This window comes from Anas platyrhynchos, chromosome 4 (genome assembly GCF_047663525.1).
Source record: "Anas platyrhynchos isolate ZD024472 breed Pekin duck chromosome 4, IASCAAS_PekinDuck_T2T, whole genome shotgun sequence".
NCBI lineage: Eukaryota > Metazoa > Chordata > Aves > Anseriformes > Anatidae > Anas > Anas platyrhynchos.
The window spans coordinates 56199843-56209332 of record NC_092590.1 but is presented as its reverse complement, the minus strand read 5'-3'; the positions used below and the strand labels follow the sequence as shown (position 1 = coordinate 56209332).

At 40.3% G+C, this 9490-nt stretch overlaps 1 protein-coding gene across 1 annotated transcript in view; it reads left to right on the top strand.

Moving 5' to 3' along the window:
* Nucleotides 1–1514: 1514 nt before the first annotated feature.
* The window catches only part of KLHL5 (kelch like family member 5), a 55959-nt gene continuing 47983 nt past the window's right edge, over nt 1515–9490 (top strand). Inside the window, exons 1-2 of the mRNA XM_027457237.3 lie at nt 1515–1806; nt 3751–3839. The gene's annotated coding sequence lies outside the window, so the exon portion shown is untranslated. The remainder of the gene's footprint in view (nt 1807–3750; nt 3840–9490) is intronic.

Genomic DNA, 9490 nt, shown 5'->3' with positions numbered 1-9490 from the left:
TAAAAGTACTCTGAAAAATGCATAAGTAAAAGCAAACAATTTTACTCAAATACACAGTACCTATAGTATGAAGGATTTAATTAATTCAGAAATCTCTCTTCTGACACAGATTTTTCCCACAACCCATTTAGTACTGAGTACTACCAAACTGAAACAGTGCCACTGAAGTTAAAATAAGAAATGTCCTACAAACCTGAAATGCCCTTCTTGGCATCTAGCTGGCTCACAAGATGAGTAAGCCAGGTGGAAGTCAATACAGTATTCATCCTATACGAAGAGCTTTAATGAATATAAATTTAATGCACTATTTTAAATGTGGCAATTTTATGCAATGAAAACAATATTATGAAAGCAAAATTTTTATTTATTTATTTATTTTGACGGTATGGTGCAACATAAGTATTGAGGACACAGAAATTCATAGGTATGAATTTAAAACATAAAATACACCCACTGCACAATCTGTATTTGTTGTGTTATCAATTTGGCCCTACTTTGTGAGAGACTGTGCTGCCCCTTAAATATCTGACACGTTAGCTACTTGCACTTTCCTGTTTTCAAGGGTGCATTGTGTTTATCCACCCTTTCTGCCCAGAAGGAATGAAGAACTCTCTTAGGAGGAGACTGCACGAGGATTTTGGCAAGCAGTATGTGTGTCTATCCCTTTCTAATACATTCAGACTTCTTTTCTGGCATGTTTTAGCTCAGTCTCTGAGTTCAGGAGAACCTCGTAATGACCTGACCCCACACCTCACAGGGATACTTTACAGACATTTAGCCTGAGATGGCCATTTGTGTGTAAACTACTACCTGCCTGGACTGACTGGCCACCTGAAGTGAAATGTGTGGGTTTTCCTTCTCAGGGACACACTTTTCTCCACGTAGCTAATAATTTGTCCACAGTGTGAAACAATTAGTGCCTTTGAAAACTGTACTCCTCAGTCAAATTTAGTTAAAAGTGGGTAAATGTTTTAAAGTCAGCCAGGAAGAGCACAGGCAGGCAAACCACACAAGGTAAGCTTCCTATGCTTAGTAATTAGGCAAATAATGCCCTATGTAGATCATCGCAGAGTCAAACTTGCACCACCACGCCTCAGCTATGATCTCGCACTACCTTAGATCGGTTTTATCAGTAGGAAGAAAAGCTGACTCGTCACACGGGCTGCTAATTTGGCGAAGGATTCTAGCTTTGGGTGGCAGAGGTAAGGCAACATGAAGGATCTGGCAAAGGCCAAGGTACGTGTGTCCATTAAAAGGGTAAGAACGGGTTGCCACAGCACCAAGAGGAGGTTAATTGCCGTGTCCCTGATCATTTATTCCAACTGAATGGAGGGAGGGGAGTGACAGCAGCGCTCAGCCTTGCGGTTTGCAGACAGACAGGGCTACCCACGGCGCAGGACGGGCCCTGCCATGGGGCTAACCAGCACAAACCCCACAGCAGGCCACGCACACCCCCGCCGCCAGGGCCTTCGGCGGCAGGAGGCGGAGCCGGCGGCGGGGCCGCCCCTGCCCTCCCCCGGTGTGCGCGGCCGGCCCGGGGGCCGGGGCCGGGCCGGGGCCGATGGGGACCCGTTAGCGACCCGCTAGCGGCGGGAGGGCTCGCCCCGGGCCCGCCGCCATCCCCGGCACCGCGGGGGCGCTGCCCGCCGCCGGGACGGGGCGGGGCGGGGAGAAGGAGGGGGGGTGCCGGGGCCTCCCTCGGGATTTTTTTTTTTTTTTTTTCATTATTATTATTTTTTTTATTTTTATTTTCGCGGCCGCTGCCAAGCTGCCCTCCACACACACACACATCCCGGACCGAGAGAGGTGAGCGGGGGCTTGGCGGCGGCGGGGGGGGGAGAAGAAAGAGGAGGAGGAGGAGGAGGAGGAGGAGGAGGAGGAGGAGGAGGAGGAAGGCTGCCGCCCAGGGGCGGAGGGGGGGCACCGAGGGCACCCCCATGCGGATGGGGAGCCCCGTGGTAGCGGGCAGGGGGCGGTTTGGGGTCTGGTTTGGGGTCTGCTGCTGGTGCTCAACAACTTGTGGCGTTGCACAGGCTGGAGGCCGGTCTCGGCTTCGGGGAAGCTGTCGCTGGGGTTTTCTTGCTAGCGTGGATGGGAAGAAAAGCACTGAACTCGTCGTCGTGTCAGTGTGGGCTTTACAGAGAGAGAAACCCCATTTATACATATATATATAGTGTATGTGGGGGGTGTCCTGTTTAAAAACAACTCACAAGATGTGTTCTCGTGACCGGCTCGTTAATTTTGCCAGAAACGGTCGCGGTTCGTGTCCTGTGGAGATATTTTTGCTTCGCAACTTCAGCATCTGCGTGTGGCTGGAGGTTTAAACACCAAAACAAAAGCCACCACAGAGCCCGAACTTCACGGCTGCGTTCCTGGTCGTGGAGATCGCCTTCCCACCGGGCGCTTTTCCTGTTTTCCACTTGCTGAACAATGCTGAGGAGCGTGAGGCAGGATGGGGCTAAGCTGCCCGTAATGACCCCAGCCTGTGTCAGACAGCCTTGTCCCCTGCCACACTTCGGCTTCATGGAGCCGTGCCTCGAGCATGGCCCTGGGTGAAGCCATCGTGTTGTCTGTACCCCATGGCAGGGGATTTTAAAACCCCGTGTTTCACAGAAATGCAGTGAGCACGAAGATGGAACGAGCAAAACTTGCCACAGAGATGTAAAGATCTTGCATTAAACCATTATGGTCAAGCTAACTGCAAGTTGTTGTGAGCTGGTGATTCATATTCATGAACCCGTTCCAGTTATCTGGACTTCTGCATCACCAGTGCTTTTAACAAAGATCAGCCCCCAGTTATTCTGATGTTCTGTGTTTTTTTCTAGATGTATTTCAGTGTTTCAGGGTATGGTAAGGAAGGTTACCTAAACATAACGTGACCCAATAATGAAAGTTATTGCAGATTTTAGGCCACCGCAGTATGATTTTACATTTTCTTTACAAAACAGAAGGTGATAGCATGACTTTTTCCACCTTTGGTGGAAGGTTCCTGCAGCTAGTAGAAAAGATGAGAACATTAAAGGACAGGATATTAGATATTCCCTTTATGTATGCATGCAAGTGCCTTCCAGCACTATGTTTTCTTTCTTACAGTGACTGTAGTCAACTTGTTTGGTTCCCAAAGTAGACACATACTGTCTCAGCAGGGAAGATTCTTTAAGTACAGGTCTGTCTTTCTTTGACCAAAAAAAAAAAATTTGTTGGCCTGAAAATAGAAAAGGGCTGAGAACCACTCCAATGGTAAGGGTTTGAAACTTTGTATAAAGCTGCTCCGTTTGTTGAAGGATGTTTAGTGGTGATACAAGGCTTTATTCACTGATATAGTTGATGTTACTCTTTGGCAATACTTCTTAGCTTAAGTTGTTCCTCTGGCAGAGCAGTTCTTCAATTCTCTGTCCTTTGTGCAATTATGGCTAGCCAAAGATAGTGAAAATGCACTGTTTAAAAGAAAAAAATACTGTCTTGTATTGTGGTGTTTCTGGAGAGTTTATCTATTCAGATTTCGTATGCGTTTCCCCTCTTTCTTTGCAGTATTTGTTGCCATGTATGTAACTTTGTAACTTGCAGTTGTGGAAGGAGCTGAGGTGAGGGTTGTGCAGGGACACCCTTCCATCTCCTTCCTTCTTTCAGCTTAGGAATCGCAGGACAAATGGAAAGGAGTTGTATCTGAATAGACTGAGCAATCTGCTTTCAAGATTTTTTTCAATGCCTGGTTCTGATCTTTTTGCACTGTTATTTTTCTCCGCCTAGATTTTCTTCTGCCTACCTCATCTTTTTGGAAAGAGGAAGACAAATGGAACTACATGATTCTGTGAACACCTAGAGATCATTCTGGTGTTGTAAGTAATTATTGTACTTACTAGATTCCAACAGTGTGATGCTACAATGAATGCGATCTGAGCCCACAAATGTAATTTCCAGGTTACACCTTCACTGATTTTTGTGTTACACAGCTTGTGAGGGCTTCCTTCTGATGTGTGTACACCAACAGGAATTGATGTTGCTTTTATGGACTGCAGATCCTAGTGTTTGGAATGTCTTTCTTACCTTATTTTACTGGTTTCATCACTTAACCGCTTCTCAAAGTTACCTCTTTTATCAAACCATGCTTTATGGAAGACTGTTATATTTACTATGAAGTTCAGTTTTAATCTTTACAAATGCATGAGAAACCTATAACCTCTAATCTTTTAATCATTGTAGGAAAACCAGGCAAATTTGATACTGACTTTGTAAGAGAAAATATTTCTTTAGAGAAATGCTTCTGATAGAAGCCTACCAACTGCTCAGTCAAACCTCATTATGCCAGTAGTACTAACTGGCTTTTGCTTTCTTTCGTTTTTTAGAAGGAAAGTAGTAAAACTTTTCTAAGCCAAAGTCATTTTCAAAGGGAATAGCTTTGACATTTACACAAAGCAAAGGGGTAAAAGAATGTTGAATGCATGAACGCGTGCAAGAACCTGGCATTATATGAACTCTTTGTGGAGTAAAATACTGCTGAAAAAATAGTGATGAGGGTAAGAAAAGCAGTGCCATTAATTTAGAGATACTAGGCTGTACAGAAATGAGAAAAATATGCTTTCTTGGCCGTGAGATATTCCTGCTTTGGGAATGTTGGTAATGCAACTTTTTTGAAATAACTGTGTACCTCTCTGTTGTCTAGAATTTGTTCATGTCACAATACAAATGCAGAAGAGAGGTGTTTTTTCTCACTGTTTATTTCATCATCTCTCAAGTCACTAGCAATTTACAATATACATACCATTTTTGGCAGTAGATGCTTTAATTTGTTCTGTTGTGTATACTTTTACTTACCTGGTTCTTGACAATCTCTTTGGCACAGCATAGTGCATTTTGGGGAACTGCAAACTTTGCATAGCTTTCCAGAAGCAAACAGTCTTGAGGAATGTTGCAGTTCTACACACTGTAATAACAGAAAGTTCTGCTTCAAGTTAACTGAGCTCAGAGTGATTGCTGAGCACCAGATGCAGTATTTTTTGTGGCTGCTTGCTGATACGATTCTAGTCGAGGAGTACACAACTCTCAAGGCAACTTTTGTCAAGGGTGGTGACAAAAATACTTGAGAATTCTGGGAGTAGTTATTACAAGGTCTTATTTTTCTTTGAGCATTTTGCATGTTTTGCCATAACGCTTCTGAGTTAAGACATCATCAGGTTTGGACATTTTAAGTCCATTGCCTTTTTCTATTTCCTATTTCTTTAGGTCCTGGAGAAGAAAATGCTTGTTAAACATTTAAGTAGCATATTCCAAATTTAGCGTTGCCAAAGTGGTACAGATAGTGGCAAATAATGGGCAGTCAAAAAGCTTGCACAACCTATGGCAATCATCAATACCAACAGCAGGAGAGAATTTGGTGTTATATTAATCTACCGTGCATTTTCTGTCAATGCAGGCTCGAGTAACACCAAAACAAGAACCTGTTTCTCCCTCCCCATTGCTGTCATCCATATCAAATGTTTTAGTATCGTAGAGTAGAAGGATGCTTTCAGTACCTGTTGCTGCAGACTTGGTGCCCAAGTGGAAAATGAGGGACACGTGTTTAAGCTCTGTCGTCTTCTGCTTTTATTTGGGTCTGATAAGTTAAAAGCATGGGGTTATGAAGATCAGAATGAACCTGGCTTGAACAAGTGTCAATCTGTCTTCCCTCAGGCTGGCTGCCATATTTTCTGGGAAATAGCAGGCTTTATTTAATTTCTGGTCTTACCAGAAATGCTCTACCTTTCTGATCTACCCTGGTATTACTGAGTGTCTGAGCACCCCCTCCTTAAGCATTCCCCTGTGCCTGAATATTAATCTGGGTCTGGGCTGTCACCACTTCAGCCTTGCCAATGATCCACTCATTAGCAGCGCAATATCACCAACAAAAGACAAAAAATATCGAGAGGATTGAATTCCCGTCAGGCTTTTTATCCCATTTCATTTTTTTTCCTTTTCTTCTGTTCCCTCCCCCAAGTCAATTTATATTCTTGTTGGTATCTTCTACTGTAGATGACTTAGAGAATTTTCACAGCTTTAAAAATGATTGAAACCGCTAATGTTCCCCTAAAATTACTTTGAGAACAGACTTTTTGTTTTCACTATTTTGCAATAGTTCAAAATATGGCAGCTTCACTTATCAAAAATAGCCAGCCTTATCCAGATTTTCGGAATTTTTAGACTTGACCTGCACCTTTTTCTTTAGTGATCATGGAAGTTGAAAAGAATTCAAAGGAAATGCCAAAATGTACTCAAAAAAAGGGAAGAAAAAAGGAAGAAATACACCTTCCTGTCTTACTGCAAGGTAGAATAACTGTCAAGCAGGGATGCTGAAGAATAATTGTTTTATGGACTATGCTGGCATTTTCCCAGAGGACTAATTTCTATAAAGTTGATAAAGGAATTGATTTCAATCTGTTCAGAGATTGACACTTTGCCAATTAATTACCTCTTCAGCTGTAAGTACAATCGATGTTGAAATTCCGATGTCTTACTTGATAACAGGATTCATTTTGAAGAATTTTTGAATAGTAACTTGGATTCTTCCAGGAACATCCATAAGACTTTCAAAATTAGTGGAAAACTGTTCATGAAATACAGTATGAGTACATATGTAAGTACAGGAAGTACTTGTAAAACAGAAATTTAAGGCACAAGAATGTCTCCTCTTCTAAAATACATCCCAATAGACTTGTCTTACTGCCTTAGTTAATACTCTGTCAAAATAATCAGTGTACTTTGTATTGACTCAGTATTGAAAACTTTAATAAGAAATTAAGAAACTTGCTTGAAATTTGCAATGGTTTAGAATTCAAGAAATTGTCACTTAAATCACCATTCTCCTTTTAGTTTGTGAAACATTCTGTGCCGTAGTGGTGGATTTTTTTGTTTCTGCAGAGTGTATTGATTTTTCTGGACATCCTTTTAGCTATATTCTAAGTGCTTTCCTATTTAAGGGGTGCATACGTTTTTATCTTGGAGAAGTGTCACCCCTTACAGTTTCAAAAAGCTGCAATTTGTCCAAGTGTTTTGTGTGATTACAGCCTTTTGAGCCTGTGAGAAATACCTTGAAAATGTGTAAGGTGTTTCTCATTCTTACACATGCTTGGTTTTACTGGGGGGAAGGAGAGAATGTCTTATTTAAAAGGAAAGAAAACCTAAGTAACACAGTGCTGTGGACAATTTTGTGCTTTTAGTCCCATTTCTGATGGTCTTTCCTTGAATATTTCCTTTGGGTTGTAATTGAAGGCTCTTTGTTCAGTTAGATAGGCTTTTTGTGTGCACCAATAAAGCAATTCTCACCTTAGCAAAACATTACACAAGTAGAATTGGAAAGGACAACATTAAATGAAAAATTAAATCTGTGATACATTGGGCATTGTGAGGCCAGAACCATGACTATTTCTTCAATCATTTTTGTTTTGTCATTGTAGTGTTCTGGAAAGTGTTTTATTATGAAATAAAATAGAAAATCCATCCTTTCCAACCTCAGTTCTGATTAGAATTTAAACCTTTAAGACAAAGGGCTCTACAGGACAAACTTTCTTTAATACCTGGGGTACATATTTCTTCTTCTGAAATATATTAATAGCAGTTAGTAAAAAAAATAATAGAAAAGGGCCATGATAATCCAGGCATGAAATATAAAAAATAGTTCAAATTTATAGCTGTACATTTTCAGTTGAGTGAAATGTTTTGATTTTAAAACTATTTCTGCGCTATTTGCTTCCTGCTAGTTTCCCTGAAGTTACCTCTTTTCATTTTTCTCTTTTCATCAGTTTAATTAATAGGTGATATATTTTAAAAGCTGGACTTAGGTGGAGCAAAATGGATTTCCTATTCTTGCTTCCATATGTTTCCCACAGTGTTTTCAGAATAAATGAAAGGGCATTGCACTGTAATCTGCTTATGGTTTGGTAACCCTTTTATGCTCAATGTTGCTTATTGGCAGCTATATTCTCAGCTCCAGGAAATGCTTTTCTATAATGGCTTGGAATATGGAGATCTTGCAGCCCATCAAACTATTAGCTGCTTCAGTTTCTAAAGACTCCTGTTTTCTCCTGGCATTCTTGAACCCACTTGCTGTATATGTAATGTTCGTAAAAAGGAAAGAGCAATGAAGAAAGAGGAGAGAAAAGAAGAATCAGAACACCTCCTTCATTCTTTGCATCGTCCTGCTATCAAAATTTTATTTCAAAGTATGCTAAGCTGTCAAGCAATCAGTTATTCAGAATAAAATTGTAAAAAGGGAGCCACCTTATCTCTTCTAGATTATTTTCTGGTGTGTCTTCTGTCTCGTATCTTCTGCCTCCCCTTTTTTCTCCCATATCTTAAGAAGTTCTAAGAGAAAATGCTGATGACATTTTGGTATGGGTTATATAGGCATGATGAAGATGATAACATAATCTGTCTAGTATAGATTTGAGTTGATTTGAGGGGAAACAGTATAATTCCTTTTTTTTTTTTTTTTTTTTTTTAAATGCACACCGTTGTAGCCTCAATTTCAGAGCCAACAGAACTTGTCAAAAGGTAAAGTGTACCAATAGAACAGATGAAATATTCATAGTCTGTGGGCTAGGTACAATGTACAGGAAGAGAAAAATAGAGTTCAGAGAGGTTTACTAACCTGAGCTGTAAAGAATACAGGTAGAAACATGGCTGAATTACTGAAGTAACAAGTAGCATGTATGCAGTGAGGAGAAATGAGAGAAGCTCAGGTGAAGGTCAACTTTTTTCAGTGGTTCTGGTGATTGGTTTGTTTGCATGCAAGTTCTTATTTGTTGTCAGAGTGGACAATTTACATTGGTGTTTGTGCAAATAAGCTATTAGCCTGATGGTTGCCATTCCAGAGGAATATTCTGCAGTGAGTATTCATTGCATACAATGTAAGTAAAATGCATTTGGTGGGTAGATATTCTAAAATATATTCTGATAGTCTAAAAACAACTGCTTTTGAATATTAAATGATCACTCAGCCATTGCCAAAGATAAAACCAAGTTTTAAAGCTTGCTTTTCTACATGCAGTGAGAGAAATGCTATTTTGGATGTAAATATAATCACGAGCTTATGTATGCAGACTATAATTAAAACATTATGAAAGTAGAGCAGTTAATGATGTTATCATAACTTGATAAGGCTTGGCATGCTCTTCGCCGAGAACTAGCATTTTAGGCTTGGAAGTATTTTCCAAACAAATAAAAGTAATTAACTGAAATTAATCTATGCATTCATAAAAATGTAGGCAGATCAAGTGATAAGTAACAACTTCACTGCTCTCACTTCCTGATAGATTTTTTTTCATTAACAAATACAAATTTAAGTTGCACCTTTGCATAATAAATTGGCTTTTAGACTGAAGACCAAGTGCACTTAAAACAGATTGTGATAATTTCTGTAAATATTCAAACATTATTTTCTGGAAACGTATAAACTCAGTAAGTGAGAACACTTTATATGTAAATACTGTAAGCTAGATAAGGAATTTTCAGAACT